Source organism: Salvelinus sp. IW2-2015, linkage group LG26, assembly GCF_002910315.2.
Source record: "Salvelinus sp. IW2-2015 linkage group LG26, ASM291031v2, whole genome shotgun sequence".
Taxonomy (NCBI): Eukaryota; Metazoa; Chordata; class Actinopteri; order Salmoniformes; family Salmonidae; genus Salvelinus; species Salvelinus sp. IW2-2015.
The window spans coordinates 26,638,930-26,660,971 of record NC_036866.1 but is presented as its reverse complement, the minus strand read 5'-3'; the positions used below and the strand labels follow the sequence as shown (position 1 = coordinate 26,660,971).

General features: G+C 40.9%; 1 protein-coding gene and 2 long non-coding RNA genes across 4 annotated transcripts in view; all 3 read right to left on the bottom strand.

The window, feature by feature from the left end:
- The window catches only part of LOC111952754 (receptor-interacting serine/threonine-protein kinase 3-like), a 52,306-nt gene that overhangs the window by 10,715 nt on the left and 19,549 nt on the right, over positions 1-22,042 (bottom strand). The gene's annotated exons all lie outside the window — the stretch shown is intronic.
- Positions 11,488-11,984, bottom strand: LOC139023056 (uncharacterized). Its single transcript, XR_011474195.1, has 2 exons — positions 11,897-11,984; positions 11,488-11,657 (listed from the first exon to the last, which is right to left on the bottom strand). It is a non-coding gene; the product is annotated as an uncharacterized lncRNA (long non-coding RNA).
- LOC111952642 (uncharacterized) lies at positions 12,056-15,742 on the bottom strand. The gene is made up of 3 exons (XR_002875766.2): positions 15,683-15,742; positions 13,795-13,834; positions 12,056-12,145 (listed from the first exon to the last, which is right to left on the bottom strand). It is a non-coding gene; the product is annotated as an uncharacterized lncRNA (long non-coding RNA).

Here is a 22,042-nt window from a genome sequence, read left to right as displayed (position 1 = left end):
GTGTTGTTATGCTGGTGAATGAGGACCAAAAGCGACGTAATAGTAACAGAGTCTTTACCAGTATTAAACAAATAATGATTCTCCTGGATATTATCAATGGTAAATCCAAAACAGAAACTGAAATCCTCTCGTCAATAGAGAGGAACGACTGGAGACGCGACCACAGACTGCAAGGTCGCTTCAGGAAGGCACTGGCCGTAGCTGACATAGACACCTGCTCACACGCAGCATCTGAAGAGGCAAAGAACACGACAGGGCGGAACAAGGACACAGGACAGCAAACATCAAACAAGAATCCGACGAAGGACAGAAGCGGAAAACAGAGGGAGAAATAGGGACTCTAATCAGAGGGCAAAATAGGGGACAGGTGTGAAAGAGTAAATGAGGTCGTTAGGAGAATGAGAAACAGCTGGAGCAGGAACGGAACGATAGAGAGAGAGAGCGGGAGAGGGAGAGAGGAGGAGGAGAGAGAGAGAGAAGAGAAAGAGGGAAAGAACCTAATAAGACCAGCAGAGGAAGCACAGGGACAAGACATGATCAAAGACAAAACATGACAGTACCCCCCCACTCACCGAGCGCCTCCTGGCGCAACTCGAGAGGAAAACCTGGCGGCAACGAAGGAAATCATCAATCAACGAACGGTCCAGCACGTCCGAGATGGACCCAACTCCTCTCCTCAGGACCGTAACCCTCCCAATCCACTAAAGTACTGGTGACCACGTCCCCGAAGACGCATGTCCATGATCTTCCTTACCTTGTAAATAGGAGCGCCCTCGACAGGACGGGGGGGGGGGAGGGGAAGACGAACGGGGCGCGAGAAAAGCTTGACACAAGAGACATGGAAGACAGGGGTGACGCGACGAAGATGTTGCCGGAAGAAGCAGTCGCACAGCGACAGGATTGACGACCTGAGAGACACGAAACGGACCAATGAAACCGCGGGAGTCAACTTCCGAGAAGCTGTCGTAAGGGGAAGGTTACGAGTGGAAAGGCCACACTCTCTGACCGCCGACAATACCTAGGACTCTTAATCCTACGTTTATTGGCGGCTCTCACAGTCTGCGCCCTGTAACGGCAAAGTGCAGACCTGACCCTCCTCCAGGTGCGCTCACAACGTTGGACAAAAGCCTGAGCGGAGGGAACAAGCTGGACTCGGCAGCTGGGACGAGAACAGAGGAGGCTGGTACCCAAGACTACTCTGAAACGGAGATTAGACCGGTAGCAGACGAAGGAAGCGAGTTGTCGAGCGTACTCAGCCCCAGGGGAGCGGTTCTGCCCAAGACGCAGGGTTTCGAAACGAAAGGCTGCGTAATATGCGACCAATCGACTGATGGCCCTTCTCTGCTTGACCGTTAAACTGGGGATGAAACCCGGAAGCAGAGACGACGGAAGCACCAGATCAAACGACAGAACTCCCTCCAAAACTGTGACTCGTGAATTGCGGACCTCTGTCTGAAACGGCGTCTAACGCGGAGCATAATTCTGACACATTCTCAATGATGATTTGTGCCGTCTCCTTAGCGGAAGGAAGCTTAGCGAGGGGAATGAAATGTGCCGCCTTACGAGAACCTATCGATAACCGTAAGAATCACAGTCTTCCCCGCAGACGAAGGAGACCGATTAAAGTCTATAGGCGATGTGAGACCATGGTCGAGAAGGAATGGGAAGCGGTCTGAGACGACCGGCAGGAGGAGAGTTACCTGACTTAGTCTGCGCGCAGTCCGAACAAGCAGCCACGAAACACGCGTGTCCCGCTCCTGAGTTAGGCCACCAAAACCGGCTGGCGAATAGAAGCAAGCGTACCCCGAACGCCGGGTGGCCAGCTAACTTGTGCAGACGTGAGCCCACTGAAGAACAGCCAGACGAGTAGTAGACAGGACGAACAGAAGGTTACTAGGACAAGCGCCGGTCGATCGCAGTGTGAGTGAGGTGCTGTGCTTTACCTGTCTCTCAATTCCCAGACAGTCAAAGCCACGACAAACACGCCCTTCAGGGAGATCCCCTCGGGGTCGGTAGAAGCCACAGAAGAACTAAAGAGACGGGATAAAGCGATCAGGCTTGGCTGTTCATTTCACCGGGCGAATAGGAATCACGAATCGAAACGAGCGAAACAACAACGCCCAACGAGCGGTTGAACGTGACCATTAAGTCGTTTGGCAGAAGGATGTACTTCAACGGTTTTATGGTCAGTCCAAACGACAAAAGGATCTCTCTCTTTACACAGGATGTGTCAAGTATTGCGACAGTGAAGTAAAGTGGGGTCATTTTTGCATACTCATGTACGCTAATTGGTATTTCAGATCAACGGATTAATATGAGTCAAATGTATAGTTGGGTTTGAAAATACCCTGAAACAACAGTTTGCTGTCTAAATATGTGCCTGTCATATTAATCTTTTGATCTCAAAGTGCACAGCAAGAATTACCAACTGTACCACACTCTTACAATATTTATGCCACTAACTACACTACACAAGCAGTATTTAGTAAACATAAATCTCACCTTCTATGGTATTATGTAATGCTTGTATGTGTTGTTTTTCTCTTCCCTACCAGGGATGGAGTCAAGATAGTCAGCTCACAGGAACGACAGGAGGAAGAGAGGAGTTGTCTGGTTGCTATTGTTTTGACCTCCCTCATTGTACCTTTCCTTTCACACACGTGTCAATTCTGTTTAAATTCCGTCAATTCATAAAGTTAATTGTTACTAAATTCTTAGGATAACATTCATTATTAGTGTTACATATCTTTCTGAATTGACTGAATTGAAACTCACACACCAGAGAATTCACAGATTCTCTTGTTGGTCTAAAGGTGAATAGATTTCTTTCATTTAAAACCACCTGAAAACCAGGGTAATGGAACTGTTTGTGTTATGCATACACATTATTTTCTTATTTACAGAGACAAACACACACTGCTCTTCTCCTCGAGGCACCTCACGTGTCCAATGCCACGCCCTTTTATCTCCCTCTGCCTGAGGAGGCTGTCGAGATGAATGGTGGTGGCTAACCATAGGGGAGAAGGCAGGCAATAACGCACATACCAGTCATGTTCTTTCTTGTACTTTCTCCTGTAATGTTTTTCATTTAATTTGTTTCTTAGTATCTCAATTAGATCTGCAAAGGTGTACAGAGGAAAGAGTCTAAGACAAGATGAAAGAAAAAACCCAATCACTTCCTAATTCATTTTTYTGTCCACCTGCGTTTTGTTGTCAGACCAGTGAAGATGGTGGAAAACTGTGCTAATTGTTTTCACCCTAGGTTACCCTTTCCCATTGTTGTCAAAGTAACTGTATGTCGTATAACCTTAATTAGAGCTCCTGCTCACCTGATGTACCATGCCAGGTGTGCATTATACTGATGTTAAAGGGAGGGAAGGGGTTATAGTGTGGTCTTTACTCCCAAATTCACTCAATATGACTTCCAAATGAAGAGAGACTATGAGACATTATATAACCTGAGGGAAAAAATGTATTTTATGGACAACGGCTGTAGTCCATTGTTATTGATGTTTCTTTAAAATAACCTTCATGGCATGCTGCCATGGGACTTCACCTGCTGGCGATGAGAAGTATCACCTGGAGTGCCTGTCTGGGGTAGGTGGTGGCACCTTCCTTGGTGACATCAGGTAAGTGACCATTTGGCGTGTCCAACAGCTAACCTTGCTCTGGACAGTCGTTTGTTGAAGATCCTTACAGGCAATGGCAGCTGGCCTTATGAGGTTGGGCCTCAAAGGGAAGGGGGGGATGGGTCTCCAGTCTTCAGTGATGCAGGTGGTGGTTATCTATAGGGTGCTGTCCTGAAGTGCCTGGCTGAAGGCAGAGTCCAGGAGGGTCTGCCATCAGTTCCCTTGCCATAAGCACCAACATCTACTACACGGAAACAGTAGTTAGCACCGAAAAAATCCAAGAGTACAACTGAATATGTAACCTTGTAGTTGTAGAATTGTGAACCCGAGCAGGGTGGCGCCTGGATTACTACATGTTTCCTGTCAATGGATCCAAGACAGTTGGGGAAATCCCACCTCTCCAGGAACTCAGCAGCGATGGCCCTCCAGTCTTCCTCTTTGGGGACAGGCATGATTTCAGTCTCAAATGGCTTGTGCCACAGAGCGGACAATACCTGCCACCGTGGACCGTCCAACTCGGAAGCTGAACCCGATTGTCCTGTAGGAGTGCCCTGTCGCCAGGAATTTGAAATTTTATTCAAAWTAAGTATCAATATTGTGTGTAACTAGAATTTCCAGTGTGCGGCTCTCCTTTTCTTTYTCAAGTGTTCCAGCACCTCGCTTAAACAGGTGTGCGTTTCTTTCGCCTACAGATTAAATTTAATTCCACCCACATTCTATCTACTCATAGCTACCTCACTATTGTTTATTATTGAGGAGCGCGTCATGCAGCTCCTCAAGACTGCCACAGAAGAAATATCAGCCTGTGCAGAGAAACACGAGATTGAACTTCACTCTACTTTCTAGAGTTTTCCCCCTTTAGTTAACACTGTCAACTTTTCCCTTTACTGTGGGAATTGTCATCGATTCATTGCAATATTAGCCACTTTCAGTGCAACGCACTGAAACAAAACAAACCATGCAAGGATTGTATGCAAAACTATGCAAGAGATTTTTTTGTAGGCAGAATGCATCGGAGTGCAGGCAAGACTCAGCCCATAACCAATCAGAGCTGCAGTAAGCATATATGCAAATAGAGCATTTCCATATATGGATCTGTGCCATTCACTTTAAATGGAACTATGTTTACAGCATGAGCAGTTGTGAGTAGATGTGCTTGTTTTGAGATCAAAGCAAGAGCTGCATGTAGCCACCTGTGCACATTTGTTCATATCCTTTGCTAGTTAGTGATTTTAGCCCAGTTATAATTTGTAGTCCACAATTGAGGATTGACTGCTTCCTACAAGAGCACAAAAAGTACATTTCTATGCATTTTTGAAAAGCAAGTGGGGTAAAGAGATCCTTTTTTTTAAGGGGCAGTGGTGTATTATKAGTCAAGCTTGAATAAGCGCAGTAGCCAATAGGCAGAGGGCAGCATAATTTGACTGATTCTCTGTAATAATGGTATGGGAATAATAATGCATTTGATTTTGTAAAATAGTTTCTTGCATTAATTAAACACAACATTTTTAATGGATATGTCAACCCCTGCATGTTTTTTTCAAAAGTCTCATGGAAAGTAGGCCCTTCATCGAACACCACACATTGGGTGCTACTGTATGCTGAATAATAGAACAGCTATTTACATGTTAGAATGTTATGTGATGCATTTTCTCCATTGTTTTTSATGGTAGGCCTCTCTGGTAGACCTACATTATGATCAAATAGCCACAGTAGCCTACTTGACCACTTTTAAAACGAACTTAAAGCGAGTACAACCTCAGTGTTCACAGTAAATGCGCTGAAAGTTGCACAGAATTTTCACAACGTTCAAGTTTGCACTCAGGAGACCTGAAATTTTCTCCTCTGTGTGTCGTTCTTCAAAATGTACTTAAAACATAAAACATTTTAACAATATGATAATGATATATATAATAATAATATGTGTCAATCTTGCTTTGTGCAGAAACCTACCTGGCCGCAGTGCAATTCGTAGGATTTGGTATCTAAATTTGATTGACTCCATTTGGTACAATACAGTATATTCAGTGCTTAATTTGAAAATCAGGCGGTGCCAGAACAAAAAGTTAGCACAAGAGGGGGGTGACCTGGGAAGCTCTGAGGTACCGGAATGCATGAGAATTTTTTTAGCCTTTATAATAAAGCATTGCATGCATATCACTGCATTAGCATAGTTGCATAGAGCACTAGAATAGAGGCACTTACGGAAGTTGCGAATAGAAGCACTTACAGAAATGAGGAACATTTTTGGTAGCCTAGGGTCTGGGGAAAATGTGGCCTTTTAATACTGCACAAATGGTCGAAATGACAGGCTACTTTGACACTAACAAACTGAGAATCGGAGATCAATAAAAATGACCTTGAATCCATCAATTGCCTAGGTGTGTGGTGACATATTGTAGGATACAAGATGAGGAGGAAATTATAGTCCTGAAAATGCTTTCCAGTTTAACTGACTCACCCAATCATGCATAATATTTTGAAGTTGGTCAAACATTTTGATAGCTTAGAGCAGACAGATTAGTCTTCTCTTTTCAGCAGAAGCCATTTTCTTTCCAACCTGTGTTTTCCCGTGAATGTATTTGAAATATTGCGAAAGGCATGTTTTGTCTGCATGCTGTTCACTGACAGATTTGCAGAGTCTTCCTGACTGTAGGCTATGCCTTGTTATTGGGCTACACACAATCCACAACTAGGCTATTTTTTTAAAGAGAAGCTATTGATCCTCTGTGGCTAAATTATAGGCCTTCTCGGGGTGTAGTAGGCTATTATTAATTATTTCATTTCTTTCTGAACAGACAGCAGTAATTCTGTAACTTAGGCAAATTTATTTCAATTTTTCAAGGTTGCTGCAGCTCCTCCAGAACCTTTGGCGGTCTATGATTCTATAAGGAAATGAATGATGAATGTGAGTTGCAGTCTCATGTCTATCAGAGCAGAGAGATGTAGAGAGAGAGAGTGAAKGTCATTCTAGTTCCGTGATATACAGTTGAAGTCTGAAGTTTACATTCACTTAGGTTGTAGTCATTAAAACTTGTTTTTCAACCACTCCACAAATGTCTTGTTAACAAACTATAGTTTTGGCAAGTTGGTTAGAACATCTACTTTGTGCATGACACAAGTAATATTTCCAACAATTGTTTACAGACAGATTATTTCACTTATAATTCACTGTATCACAATTCCAGTGGGTCAGAAGTTTACATACACTAAGTTGACTGTGCCTTTAAACAGCTTGGAAAATTCCAGAAAATTATGTTATGGCTTTAGAAGCTTCTGATAGGCTAATTGACATCATTTGAGTCAATTGGAGGTGTACCTGTGGATGTATTTCAAGGCCTACCTTCAAACTCAGTGCCTCTTTGCTTGACATCATGGGAAAATCAAAAGAAATCAGCCAAGACCTCAGAAAAAAAGTTGTAGACCTCCACAAGTCTGGTTCATTCTTCGGAGCAATTTCCAAACATACTAGAGATGAACGTACTTTGGTGCGAAAAGTACAAATCAATCACTGAACAGCAAAGGACCTTGTGAAGATGTTGGAGGAAATGGGTACAAAAGTATCTATATCCACAGTATAACGAGTCCTATATCGACATAACCTGATAGGCCGCTCAGCAAGGAAGAAGCCACTGCTCCGAAACCGCCATAAAAAAAGCCAGACTATGGTTTGCAACTGCACATGGGGACAAAGATCATACTTTTTGGAGAAATGTCCTCTGGTCTGATGAAACAAAAATAGAACTGTTTGGCCATAATGACCAATGTTATGTTTGGAGKAAAAAGGGGAGGCTTGCAAGCCGTAGAACACCATCACAACCGTGAAGCATGGGGGTGGCAGCATCATGTTGTGGGGGTGCTTTTCTGCAAGAGGGACTGGTGCACTTCATAMAATAGATGGCATCATGAGGCAGAAAAAGTATGTGGATATATTGAAGCATCATCTCAAGACATCAGTCAGGAAGTTAAAGTTTGGTCGCAAATGAGTCTTCCAAATGGACAATGACTCCAAGCATACTTCCAAAGTTGTGGCAAAATGGCTTAATGGACCACAACGTCAAGGTATTGGAGTGGCCATTACAAAGCCTTGACCTCAATCCTGTAGAAAATTTGTGTGCAGAACTGAAAAAGTGTGTGCGGGCAAGGAGGCCTACAAACCTGACTCAGTTACACCAGCTCTGTCAGGAGGAATGGGCCAAAATTTACCCAGCTTATTGTGGGAAGCTTGTGGAAGGCTACCCGAAATGTTTGATCCAAGTTAAACAATTTAAAGGCAATGTTACCAAATACTAATTGAGTGTATGTAAACTTCTGACCCACTGGGAATGTGATGAAAGAAATAAAAGCTGAAATAAATCATTCTCTCTACAATTATTCTGACATTTCACATTCCAAACATAAAGTGGTGATCCTAACTGACCTAAGACAGGGAATTTTTACTATGATTAAATGTCAGGAATTGTGAAAAACTGAGTTTAAATGTATTTGGCTAAGGTGTATGTAAACTCCGACTTCAACTGTAGCTAGCCGCCAGGTGGACTTCATGTCATTGGAGGAGTGGGTTAGTGAGTGACTTTATCCCTTCTTATCGCTTTTCGGTGGCTACACAACTTTTGAAGCACATGTCATTTGGTTAGCTAGCAAGAAATGTGAATTGCTTTGCTAGTTATCTAGTTAGCATATCTCTTGCATTTGCAAATTCACTCTAGCTAGCTATCTACTCTGATTTCAGAGACTCTTGTCTGAGTGGGCCAGAGCGCAGAATAACTGATGAATTTACGAATGCACAAGACCCGCTGAATATGGCCGGTGTCAGTAAACGTAGGCAAAAAAAGCAATTGTTAGTCACAAATGGTCTATATAAAAATGGTCAGTGAGGTGTTCTGTCATTTGTGTCTGGAAGTAGCTAGCTAGTAAGCTAGCCAACTTTAGCCTGTTAACTTGGGTGCTTGGTTGGGATAACGCATGAATTGGCAGGCAAACTGCAGAAGGACAAGCAGGATTTTCCCCATCGGTTATCCGTGCAATTTTGAAGGCCAACAAAAGCTGAAAAAGTTTGAGARGGTTTATCTAATGTTCCTTTGTTAGATTTTAGCTCATCTTGCTCTGGCTAGCTTTAGTTATTTTTCTTGTTGTTGTTGATGTGCACWTAGGGAAAGATAGCCTAACTTTTTACGGTTGTTTGATCAATAAGACTGTGAAGTTCCCAAATGTAAGAGGTCTCGTGTGGTATTTAGCTACATATTTGCAGAAATGCATTCAAGTTTATTTTGGGGCTTTTATTTTTTTTGCTTTTGCTGATCTAAAGTCGAGCTGTTAAATTGCCTGTAAACACACAGTTYGAAGTGAATGATGACAGGCCATTGTGGTAAATTTCTTGTTGGCATATACAGCGCATTCGGAAATTATTCATACCCCTTGACTTTYTCCACATTTTGTTACATTACAGCCTTATTCTTTAATTGATTAAATAGTTTTTTTCCCTCATCAAACTACACAAAATAATGACAAAGCAAAAACAGGATTTTATATTTTTTTKCCCCGAAAAACGGAAACATCACATTTAAAGTACATAAGAATTCAGACCCTTTACTCAGTACTTTAATGATGTGCCTTTGGCAGCGATTACAGCCTATAGTCTTTTTGGGTATGACGCTACAAGCTTGGCACACATGTTTTTGGGGAGTTTTTCCCATTCTTCTCTACAGATCCTCTCAAGCTTTGTCACGTTGGATGGGGAGCGTCGCTGCACAGCTATTTTCAGGTCTCTCTAGAGATGTTCGAACAGGTTCACGTCCGGGTTCTAGCTGGGCCACACACGGACATTCAGAGACTTATGTCCCGAAACCATACCTGCATTGTCTTGGCTGTGTACTTAGGGTCGTTGTCCTGTTGTAAGGTCCTGTCTGAGATCCTAAGCGCCCTGGAGCAGGTTTTCATCAAAGATCTCTCTGTACTTTGTTTATCTTTCCCCCGATCCTGACTAGTCTCCCAGTCCCTGCCGCTGAAAAACGTCCCAACAGCATGATGCTGCCACCATCATGCTTCACCATAGGGATGGTGCCAGGTTTGCTTCAGATGTGATGCTTGTCATTCAGGCAAAAGTTTTCAATCTTGGTTTCATGAGACCAGAGAATCTTGTTTCTCATGTTCTGAGATCCCTTTAGGTGCCTTTTGGCAAACTACAAGTGGGCTTTAATGTGCCTTTTACTGATGAGTGGCTTCTGTTTGGCCACTCTACCATAAAGGTAGGTGGTGGAGTGCTGTAGAGATGTGTGTCCTTCTGGATGGTACTCCCATTTCCACTCTGTAGCTCTGTCAGATTGGCCATCGGGTACTTGGTCACCTCCCTGACCAAGGCCCTACTCCCCCCGAATGCTCAGTTTGGATGGGCGGCCAGCTCTAGGAAGAGTCTTGGTGGTTCTAAACTTCTTCCATTTTAGAATGATGGAGGGAACTGTGTTCTTGTGGACCTTCAAYATTTCAGAMATTTTTTGGTACCCTTCCCCAGATCTGTGCCTTGACACAATCCTGTCTCAGAGCTCTACGGACAATTCCTTCCACCTCATGGCTTGGTTTTGGTTTTGACACTGTCAACTGTGGGACTTTATATAGACAGGTGTGTGCCTTTCCAAAAAATGTCCAATCAATTGAATTTACCACAGGTGGACTCCAATCAAGYTGTAGAAACATCTCAAGGATGATCAAAGGAAACAGGACGCACCTGAGCGCAATTTTGAGTCTTATAGCAAAGGGTCTGAATACTTATGTAAATTAGGTATTTCTGTATTTATCTGTAATACATTTGCAAAACATTTCTAAAAAACAGTTTTTGCTTTGTCATTGTGGGGTATTGTGTGTAGATTGAAGAAAATAAATATTTAATCAATTTTAGAATAAGGCTGTAATGTGGAAAAAGACAAGGGATCTGAATACTGAATACTCAGATTGGCTATGGAGCACCGGTCTGCGTGGACTCCAGTTCTGGACTAGACAGATGTTTTTATTAGGTTAAATTTACTGCAGTGTCTATTTATTGTCCAAACGTGTGGCCACTTTCCCACTCTATATTGCTATTGAATTTTCACAAATTCCTTAGTATACATCATTCCCAAACATTCTAAGACTTCATGAAAATGTGAAAATGACCATGTATCTAAGTGCTCGCTTTCCAGAAAATGAGGGTGTATAAAAAAACAGATTTTAATAAGATGTCCTGTTGCTAAAACGCTTTGTCCCACTTTAAAAGAGCAGAATATATACTAAATGGGCTGCTTGTAAATACAGGTCTATATGGGCTGCTCTCCAAGCTGACACAGTTATAAAGTGCACATGTAGTGATGATTTGTGTTTACACAGTGATTTTCTGTAGAATAAAGAGCAACTTTACACTGTGAGTAAAAATGTATCCTATCCACCACCTGGACCTGAACACTCACCACATTGGCAAACTCTTATATTTCACAGATGTAGTATTGATCAACATTTTTTTTCAAATGAATATGTTTCCATGTATGTTTAAGGCATAATGGTGAGACATTGGCAGCATTCCCACCACAGGTGGCTGGTGGCACCTTATTTGGGGAGGACGACCTCATAGTAAWGGCTGGAACGGAATGAATGTAACGGCATTCAATTTGCTCCATTCCAGCCTTTACTATGAGCCGTCACCTCCTCCCCAGCCTCCTGTGATTCACAAACACTGTTTTTCAAAATCTTATATAGTAAAACCATTAAAGATTCAGATGTCAAGGTTTTTGTATGACTTCTCTTGTCTGGTGGCAAATCCCAGTCCGGGTCCTAGTTCGCTGTCTTCKGTAGGCAGTCTGAACACTTAAGCAACCAGGAAAAGACATGATGTGATTCAATATTTTTATTTTATTTATTTTGTTCCAAATTGTTGTTTGACAACAGTGGTGTGAAAGGACCAATATTTCTGAGGCAATGTGTGAGATTTGAAAAAAAGTCCGTCCAGACCAAGACTGTAGAAGCCGCTCAAGTTATGACTTCATTTCTGGCCAACCCCACCTGTAGTCATATAGGAAACCAAAGGGAAATAATCAGTTGTGTGCAGGGTTTAGACTTACAGGGTGGCTAGGGGGAACTTTGCAGCCCCATAATAAACCATCACCTTCTCCATTCAAACTCATTATAGATAATCAACATTACAGCTCATTCCAGGGGAGCAGGGACTGGAATACACATATATTTCACTGATAGATACTTATGATACCAAATGAGGAGAAAGAGGAGAGAGAAGAGCTTACCCAGTTCGTTGACTAGAAGAGATTGTTGTTCCAGTAGAATTTTGTAAAAGGCTGATTTAGCCACCTCTCCTCCTGGTTTCAGGGCCACATACAGCTTTCTCATCTTTGACATACTGGTTTGGGCCGCAGTGATTTCAGAGTAATCCTCATCATGGATCATTTTCCTCTGGTGCAGGCCATCTGCTATTGGCATCACCATGGTAATCCTTTGAACAAGTTTTTCCATGTTATCATCCACAAATTGGGCACCTGGGTTAGATAACATCTGTTACTCAAACAACYTTAAAGAATGATTGATTTTCAGTGAATCTAACCATGAATGTACAGGACTATACAGGTGAGACCGAAATACAGAAGTTTTTCTTTCGGCATCATCTGACAAACATGACATAAGAAAGACCTTGCATCAGAATAGTTTCCTGAATGAAAATGACATTCAGTACTCACAATCTGAGTTATTAAAATGCATTTCATATCTGCACCCAACAAAGCTTTTTTAAGAGTTGAGCATGCCATATTTTCCATTATGAATATTTCCTCAGTAATATGCATACTGTTGTTTTGCAGATTGATAGACTCCTGACTTTAGGTCATCTATTTATTAATCTCAGTGTGAATCTGGTCAAGTACAGAACATTTTTTGTTCCATTTTTTGACGTATCTTCTTACAACACTAGTTCAGTAATATTTCAGCATGTATCTCATGCAAACAAGGCAGGTTATATTACCATACTGCTTTGTCTCCATGACTGCAKATTGAACCTGGCTAGACTGGGGAGAAGACTATATCATGATTTTTTTAGTCCACATTTTAGTCCACACACTATAACATTTTTAGAGAAAAAACATGTAGTTAATTCTTGAATAACTTTTCTTATTTTGAGAAAAAAAGTTATAGTCTTTGCAGTTGGAAATAGCAATCTCTAGGTTTCCTGTAAAATATTTGCAGAAATTACATTTTTCAGCCTCTTTGGAGGTTCTCTAAATGTACCCCGTTTTATTACTACGTCTGTCAATCTAATCAAATGTATGATTTAGATCACCTGCTAAAAGAATAGTTACTGTCTGGATTTGATCTAACATAGCYTGAATTCTATCTAAAAACACCAGATTGTCCCCTGGTGGGATATACAATGAAATCAATGTGTAGATCATCAACATTACAGCTGATCCCAGGGCAGCAGAGACAGAGATTTAACATTGGTAAATAAYGGGAATATAAATGTATTTGATATGTTACCAACAGAAGAGAAAGAAAAGCTTACAAAAAGGGAGGGGGGGTGCTGCTTATCTAAATCTTTAACTAGAAGAGGTTAATGTTTCAGCAAAGCTTTGGAAAAGGTTGATTTAGCCACTTTTCCTTTTGATTAGTCTCATCTGTGCCTGACTGACTGTTTATCTTTCTGCACAACAACAAAATCATATCAAGGGATATTTCACAGGCAGTGACTTGGGGTGGCAAACAGGATATGCAGACAGGACAGACAGACAGGACAACATATAATGACAAATGGGCGAAAGCTGCAACGGACCATATGCATGTAGGAGTAATTATATTTTGTCTATATGGATCACATCCTGTCTGAGGTTATAAAAAGTAAAGGTGTCCAGACTTTTTTCAGTCTATTGACCAAAAGGTTGATTTAAGAAAAGTTAAAAACATTTTTGGAGTATGCATGACTGCAAGTTCACTGGACTTTCACTTACAAGTATTGACATTTTTCTTATGTACCTGGAGCAATACAAGGAGTGCAAATAACTCTGTTTTTCATATCTGATCTATTTGACAAGCTGTTCTCACACTCATATGAGTGGAAGTTAAGAGAAGTGAGAGATAGAGAGTAAGGGTAGAGCAGAGAGAGAGGGTTGAAGAGACGATAATGAAATTATTATTTTACCTTTGTCGATTAGTTTTGAGGACAAGCCATCAGCCACATCCTACAGTAAGCAGAAAGTAAAGCAATTTACAAAATCACAATTGATATGTTTGAAAACCATAATATGAGCAGACTTACAGCCCCAAAAAGCACCATTCTGCACTAACTGTAWTTTTTTGTCAGACATTTTGAACAACACAAATAAATAATTATAACATTTTAAACTCAATAAATATGAAAATATATACAAAAATAAGACTCATAAATATCCCCCCGTTTCATTGCTCTTTTCCCCAATTCTAGAGTCATTAGTCCCACTGCTGTCCGTCTGCTGTTGCCCCGTACCCTCCGTGTTCACCCCACTTTTCATGTGTCCAGGATTAAGCCCTTGTCTCACAGTCCTGTGTTTTCTGTTTCTAGGCCCATCCCTCCCCCCGGGTCATCGAGGGCCAGCCAGCGTATACGGTGAGACGCCTCCTGAGTGTTCGACCACGGGGCAAGGGTTTCCAGTACCTGGTTGTCTGGGAGGGTTATGGCCCGGAGGAGAGGTGCTGGGTTCCTGCTAAAGAGATCATGGACCCGGCACTCATTGCCGATTTCCACTGCCCAGTCAGCCAGGTATGTGTCCAGGTGGAACCATAGGGGGGGTACTGTCACACCTTGATCTGTTTCACCTGTCCTTGTGATTGTCTCCACCCCCTCCAGGTGTCGCTTATTTTCCCCAGTGTATGTATCCCTGTGTTTCCTGTCTCTCTGTGCCAGTTCGTCTTGTCTGTTTCAAGTCAACCAGTGTGTTTTTCCCGTACTCCTGCTTATTCTATTCTCTCTTTTGCTAATCCTCCCGGTTTTGACCCTTGCCTGTTTTCTGGACTCCATACCCGCCTGCCTGACCAGTCTGCCTGCCCTGACCTCGAGCCTGCCTGCCACTCTGTACCTCCTGGACTCTGAACTGGTTTTGACCTTTTGCCTGTCCACGACCATTCTCTTGCTTACCCTTTTGGAACTAATAAATATCTAATGGTCAAACCATCTGCATCCCATAGCTGCATCTGGGTCTGGCCTCGAGCCCTTATACCTTTACCCCCCCCCCACTAACTGTAATTTTTAATCAGACATTTGGAACAACACAAATAAACAATCATAACATTTAAAACTAGATAAATATGAAAATATATACAAAATAAGACTCATAAATATCAAGAAGTAACAAAGACAAATAGAAACAAATTGTAATGTATAAAAACAAATTAAAAAGATAATCAAATTATGACTCTATTACCCTATTGCTAACAAAAAACACACAAATAAAACTAAATTGCACAAATCCTATATCACACAAATACATAATACAAATCCTATATCACCCTACCTCGGTCTTCCAGTGGGGAGACCTGAGGTCAACCTACCCCCGCTCCCCCAACCTTGGTCTTCCAGTGGGAGGACCTGAGGTCACCCTACCCCCGCCCCCCTACCTCGGTCTTCCAGTGGGGAGACCTGAGGTCAACCTACCCCTGTCCCCCTCCCCATCTCGTATTTCTGAGTGGGAGACCTTCCCAGGCAGTAGCCTCCCTAGCTCACAAACTAGAATCAGGGCCACCACTCCGACGAGGTTAATTGACCCACAGTCCCACACGGTGACATATCATTGATGTGAGGTGCAAATGAGCGATAGAAAACCGATCGCGCAAATGTCACCATTACGAATGTTTTTTWMMWKKWWTTWWTTTTGGTGCGGGCGCCCTMYGCCGCCCACGGCAAGGTGCCGYCCTGAGCGGCTGCCCATGTCGCCTATACCTAAATCTGCCACTGTTTACAGGATATGAGCAGACCAATAGTTATGTAGGCAATGTTATTCTGTGTTTTCTCATCAAACCATAGATGCATCTCAGTGAAGGCCAAATTCTCTTACCTGTGTTGGAGGGAGTGAACCAGTCTTCACATCGCAGAGATATCACCTTGTCTTTTGGACTGCTGTGGAAGGTGAAGGTTAACTTCTATATTTGGTCTATGATTTAGGTGAACTCGATCAAGTCAATACTTGGATCTAAGTTCAATAGTAGTATTAGTTGTTATAAAGTGTTATACCAGGTGGCTTGAACTTATAGATACATGGAGGGCGCCACACCTGATGGTTTTTACTTCCTCCTCACTTCCCGAGTCCTAGAGAGAGGGTATGATAGAGGGAAGAGTAGAATAAGGAGGAGACAGTTATTAGTATGCTATGTTCAATGCCCACCAAGCACTACCACGTAAATGCATGACAAACATTGGTTTATTCCGAGTGGGTACACTAGTGTACATATTAGAACGTAGCTTTAGTGTCTTTTTCTGTACCAGTTTTTAAGTACTTGATGGACGGCATTGATTATCCCCTTCTTGTGCTTCTCAACACTCCTTCTGTCACAAGGAAGCATTCTGAAAAAATAAACAGGAAGAGTTCAAACGACACGTATCAGTGATGTGTAAAACTCATAATAAAGACATACATGCTTATGTTATGACAATCAAGATGTAACAATCCTAATGGATGAGTATAGCATTACACTAATGTGATAAATATAATATTCCATTACAGTTACTCTGTACTCTTACCCTTGAAGGGGGGTCTTTAGAGGGCTCATGGTCCAGCACTTCTCCATGAGCTCACCAGGTCCCAGCCCTCAACCTGCCTTTGTCCACTGCCTCCAGGGAAGGCCTTTGTCCTCTCTGTCTTTTTGATGAGAAAACAGAACCTGCTGAATCTCTGGCATGTACATCTAGAAGAGATTGAAGAGTAAAGGTAAGATGCTCCAAAAAGTCTTAAACAGTCCGTCATATTCTCTATGAATGTAGATGTAATGTTTATGAAAGTGAGGGTTGCAAGGGGATCTATGTGTTGCATTGGGGTAATAATCGTTATTTATTCGTTTTAATGATTATCACTTTAATTGTATATTTATAAAATATTAATCACTGGGATGATGTGGTGTTGAAAAACGGCTGTGTTTGCAATATGGATATTCGGGAAGAGCGGTATACCGTTGTGAAAAATTAGGTTGAGAGAACAGACTATCTGCGGGGGAAACTGAGGCTCGGGGCAAGGAGAGGAACTTTGAGAGAGGGTCTCGGCCCCACAGTCTCCCTCACAGATATGCTGATCATCGAACAAACATGGTTTGTAAAAGATCCCTCATCCTAATCAGTTCCATCCTCTCTTATTTTACTCACCTGTATTGGTATAAACAAGAGTAAATACACATACAAATATATTTAATATTCGCCGCAATGGACCCTCACAACAAGAACTCGCTATAAATTGCACTATAACACATCCATAGAGAACTAGTTACACTATGAGAAAGAAAAAGGACAGGTCTGTTATAGATGTACAGGAACCAGTAAAACTCATGTGAGAGAGACATCTCATATAGCATTTAACATACAAAATACACATATCTATTCTTAAAACTAAGTAAGCGAACTAGTCCAGGAGACTAGAAAAAGCAGTGATAATCGATTTTCATACAGCAACTCGACTCTAGATAGATTAGTAACAATGTTAAGGCGTTCCTGTGGCACAGGTGGTCTGCAAGTTATGGTAGGGTGTCGAATAGGGGCGTTAGGGTTGTTTGGTGGCGTATGGGAGATCTGGATTATGAAATGTCTAGTGGGAGGTACTAGATGCTAGGGTAAGTAGCTATAGAGACTTCAGAAAGGGTGACGCATACGAGCCAGCGTATGTTGTATAATCACAAAATTATGCGAGCACTCACATTATTTATTGAGTTTTTGATAAAACAACATAGGGCCACTACTCATAGCTGACAGTTTTGCGCAATTGTATACATCTTGAGTGATCTATTTATTCACATAGATTGTATTGTTATTTTTTATGAGTACTTTTTTGATCAGCTCACACTTACTGATCATCTTTGTGATCTTGGAATCTTCACTGTTCTAAATTTTTATCTCGAATGCTTCTCCCTTTCGTGAGCAGAAGGAGTCAGGTTCAGTAACTCCACTCCCATATGTCTCCAATTCCACATACCCAACCCTCAGCTTGCCTCCGCCCATCCATCTATACTCTGCTGGCCACCCACTTCGTGTTTCTACGCAACACATATCTTTCAACTATGCTATGATGTTTAACGTACAATTTCAATCTATCTAATCAAATAGAATCTACAGATTGCGTGTTGAAGCTAAATACTTTTACTAAGAGTATTAGTATTTAGTAATTGACTGACCCGGGTCTCTCCAGATCTCCTAACAGTACTATTTCTTAGGGTCAATTTTAGATCAATGCTATGCATTTTCAGCCATTCCTGAACATGAGATCAGAAAACAGGCTACCTGAGGTCAATACCAAAATATATGGTCTATTGATTCTGTATCCTCACAACAGTCTGCAGAGCTTCGATGATTTTTATGCCCCAAATATTCAACATTTGGATGGTGGCAAAGAATTCTATATAATAATTTTAGCTAAAAGCACGAAGTCTTGAATCTGGGCGTGTTTTATATACAACTCTAACGTGTACCATGGAATCGGTACATCAAAACATCTCATCCCAAATATTTTCAATCTGTATGGCACAGTTGTCAATATCCTGGTCCTCAAATGAACTGGTATACTTTCCTATTTATGCTATTTTTATTCCTCCGCCAGTTTTGATCCTTTATATTGGGCAAGCCAGACAATTTCCCTACCTCCTCCCGCTGCCACCGCCTCCTCCATTTTTGGGCAATGCTGTAATCAATGGTTGTACTCTTGGATTGAGCAGACCTTCCCGTACAATTCTGATAACTCCATGAAGGACATAACTCTACATTACAATTACAATACCATTAACGTTTTTAGGGCTGCATCCCGTTAACGGGATCGAAAATGACAACAGCCAGTGAAAGTGCAGGGCACAAAATTCAAACAACAGAATATCATAATTAAAATTTCTCAAGCATACAAGTATTTCACCCATTTTAAAGATACACTTCTTGTTAATTTCCCACCACAGTGTCCAATTTCAAAAAGGCTTTACAGCGAAAGCACCACCCAAACGATTATGTTAAGGCCATTTTTCCAGCCAAAGACAGGAGTCACAAAAAGCAGAATTAGAGATAAAATGAATCACTAACCTTTGATGATCTTCATCAGATGACACTCATAGGACTTCATGTTACACATACATATATGTTTTGTTCCGATTAAGTTCATATTTATATCCAAAAACCTCAGTTTACATTGGCGCCATGTTTAGAAATGACACCAAATATCAGGAAGAATTGCGGAGAGCCACATCAAATAACAAAAATACTCATCATAAACTTTGATGAAAGATACATGTTTTACATAGAATTAAAGATAAACTTGTTCTTAATGCAACCGCTGTGTCAGATTTCAAAAAAGCTTTAACGGCAAAAGCACAATATTCAATATCTGAGAAACAGCGTTAGCCACAAAAGGAAGCCATACAGTTACCCGCCAAATGTGGAGTCAACAAAAGTCCTAAATAGCATTATAAAGCTTCACTTACTTTGCTGATCTTCATCGGAAATGCACTCCCAGGACTCCCAGTTCCACAAGAAATGTTCGTTTTGTTCGGTAATGTCCATCATTTATATCCAAATAGCTACTTTTGTTAGCGCGTTTGGTAAACAAATCCAAAGTCACGAAGCGCGTTCACAAAAAGCAGACGAAATGTCAAAAAGTTCCGTAACAGTCAGTAGAAACATGTCAAACGATGTATTGAATCAATCTTTAGGATGTTTTTAACATAAATCTTCAATAATGTTCCAACCGGAGAATTCCATTGTCTTCAGAAGTGCGATGCAACAGAGCTCCCTCTCATGTGAACGAGCATGGTCAGCTCATGGCAGACCTTACTCATTCCCCTCTCCTTTGGCCCCACTTTACAGTAGAAGCATCAGACAAGGTTCTAAAGACTGTTGACATCTAGTGGAAGCCGTAGGAAGTGCAAACTGGCCCATATCCCACTGTGTATTTGATAGGCAATGAGTTGAAAACCTACAAACTTCAGATTTCCCACTTTCTGTTTGGATTTTTTTTCTCAGGTTTTTGCCTGCCATATGAGTTCTGTTATACTCACAGACATCATTCAAACAGTTTTAGAAACTTCAGAATGTTTTCTATACAATACTAATAATAATATGCATAAATTAGCAACTGGAACTGAGGAGCAGGCAGTTTACTCTGGGCACCTCTGGGCACCTTTTCATCCAAGCTACTCAATACTGCCCCTGCAGCTAAGAACAAAATACCCTTTTCAAACATCTTTCCCATAAATACAGGTTTTTTATCAACCAGCACATTTGAGTTCAGCCACAATATTTGTTGTAATATTTGTTCTATATTTTCAGGGGGATGAAATTGAAATTGTAGCCAGCTCTGCAATGCTTGTTTGAAAAATACAGATACTTTGAAAAAAGTATAATTTTCAATTAATCAAAAATGAGACATGGCAATATGCACAAAGGCAAAAAGGCCATTTTTAAACAATGGATGAGCTTTTCTTATTAATCTACTTGAGAACCATTTAGGGTTCAAATAAAACTTTTGAATGAGTGAAGCTTTTAGAGAGAGGTTTAGTGCTTTTATATTTAATAATCTCAACCCACCCAAGTCATATTCATTATATAGATAGGCTCGTTTAATTTTGTCTGGTTTAGCGTTCCAGATAAAGCAAAATATTTTTGCTCATATGATTTGAAAAACGAATCATCAGGAGTAGGCAGCGCCATAAGTAAGTGAGTAAACTGAGATATGACTAAGGAGTTAATCAGGGCAATTTTCCATAAATAGACAGGTATTTACCTCCGTGGTAGCAGGATCTTGTCTATTTTTACACGTTTTCTATTGAAATTCATTGTGGAGAGCTTATTTATATATTTTGTGATATGAATACCGAGTATGTCTTCTTCACCATCAGCCACTTTTATAGTTAAGCTGCAAGGTAATGTAAAAGTTGTATTTTATAAGGATCCAATACGTAATATTGTACACTTATCATAATTAGGTTTTAGTCCAGAGTGTACAGAAAAATTATCTCTTTAATGAGACATTGCAGGGATCTAGCTTGCGGACTTAACATAAAACTTGAGTCATCGGCATACATGGACACCTTTGTTTTTAAGCCTTGGATTTGTAATCCTCTATTGTTGTTATTGGATCTGATTTTAATAGCWAGCATTTTGATGGCCATAACGAATAGATATGGTGACAGTGGACACCCTTGTTTGACTCCTCTTGACAATTCAAAACTCTCTGAGAAGTAGCCGTTATTTACTATTTTACACCTGGGGTTGCTATACATTATTTTCCTAAAACACAGTATTAAGTACTCAATGGGCCATAAAGGTAATCACTCTACAAACTATCATCACCGTGCCCTTAAGGAATCACAACATATTATGGACACATTAGAAATAGTGGATATTTGGGAGACTAAAAATCCCCGACCTAGTGAGATATACATATAGAAGAGCTTAATCAAGCTAGTCGTCTTGACTACTTTCTTGTTTCTTTCTCTCTTGCATCAAAGGTTAAAACAGTTTTGAATAGGAGACAGAATCGATCAGATCATCATCTAATTGACATTCACATAATCGCAGTAGATTTTCACGAGTGGACGGGGATATTGGATATTTAATCCAAGTTACAGGAGGACAACTTTTTTTTAACTAAACCAAAATAATTTATAACAGAATCTTTTCCAGTATAATATAGGTTCAGCATATGCCTTATTGTTTGGGATACTTTAAATGCACTTCAATTCAATATTCATCAATAATAAAAAAGAAGTTTCTGGCTGAAAGAAACAAGAATAACAAGACTAAATAATAGTACAGGTAGATAGCAATAAAAACGATACTACAGAGATACAAAAAAAGATAGAGGAAAAACAAAAAGAACTTGAGGAACTTATTCAAGAACGATCTAATGTAATCTATTACAAAATAAAGCAAACTGGATGGAATATGGAGAAAAATGCACAAAATTCTTCTGAATCTCCAACACAGGAACGCTAACAAAAATAATTTGCAGAAACTCGTTACTGAGACGGAGTCATCTATGATTCTCCAAATTATATTTTAAAGAGGAAGCTAATTATTTCAAGCAGATGTTCTCCTTTTCCGTCTCATCCTCTCCCACTGTGACTGAAGATTACGGTAAGGAATTCTTGCCAAGTAATATGAAAAATGTAAAATTAACGAAATGCACAGAAAGATCACAGTGGCGAAGGCCATCATTACCAGAGAGAGACTTATTTGA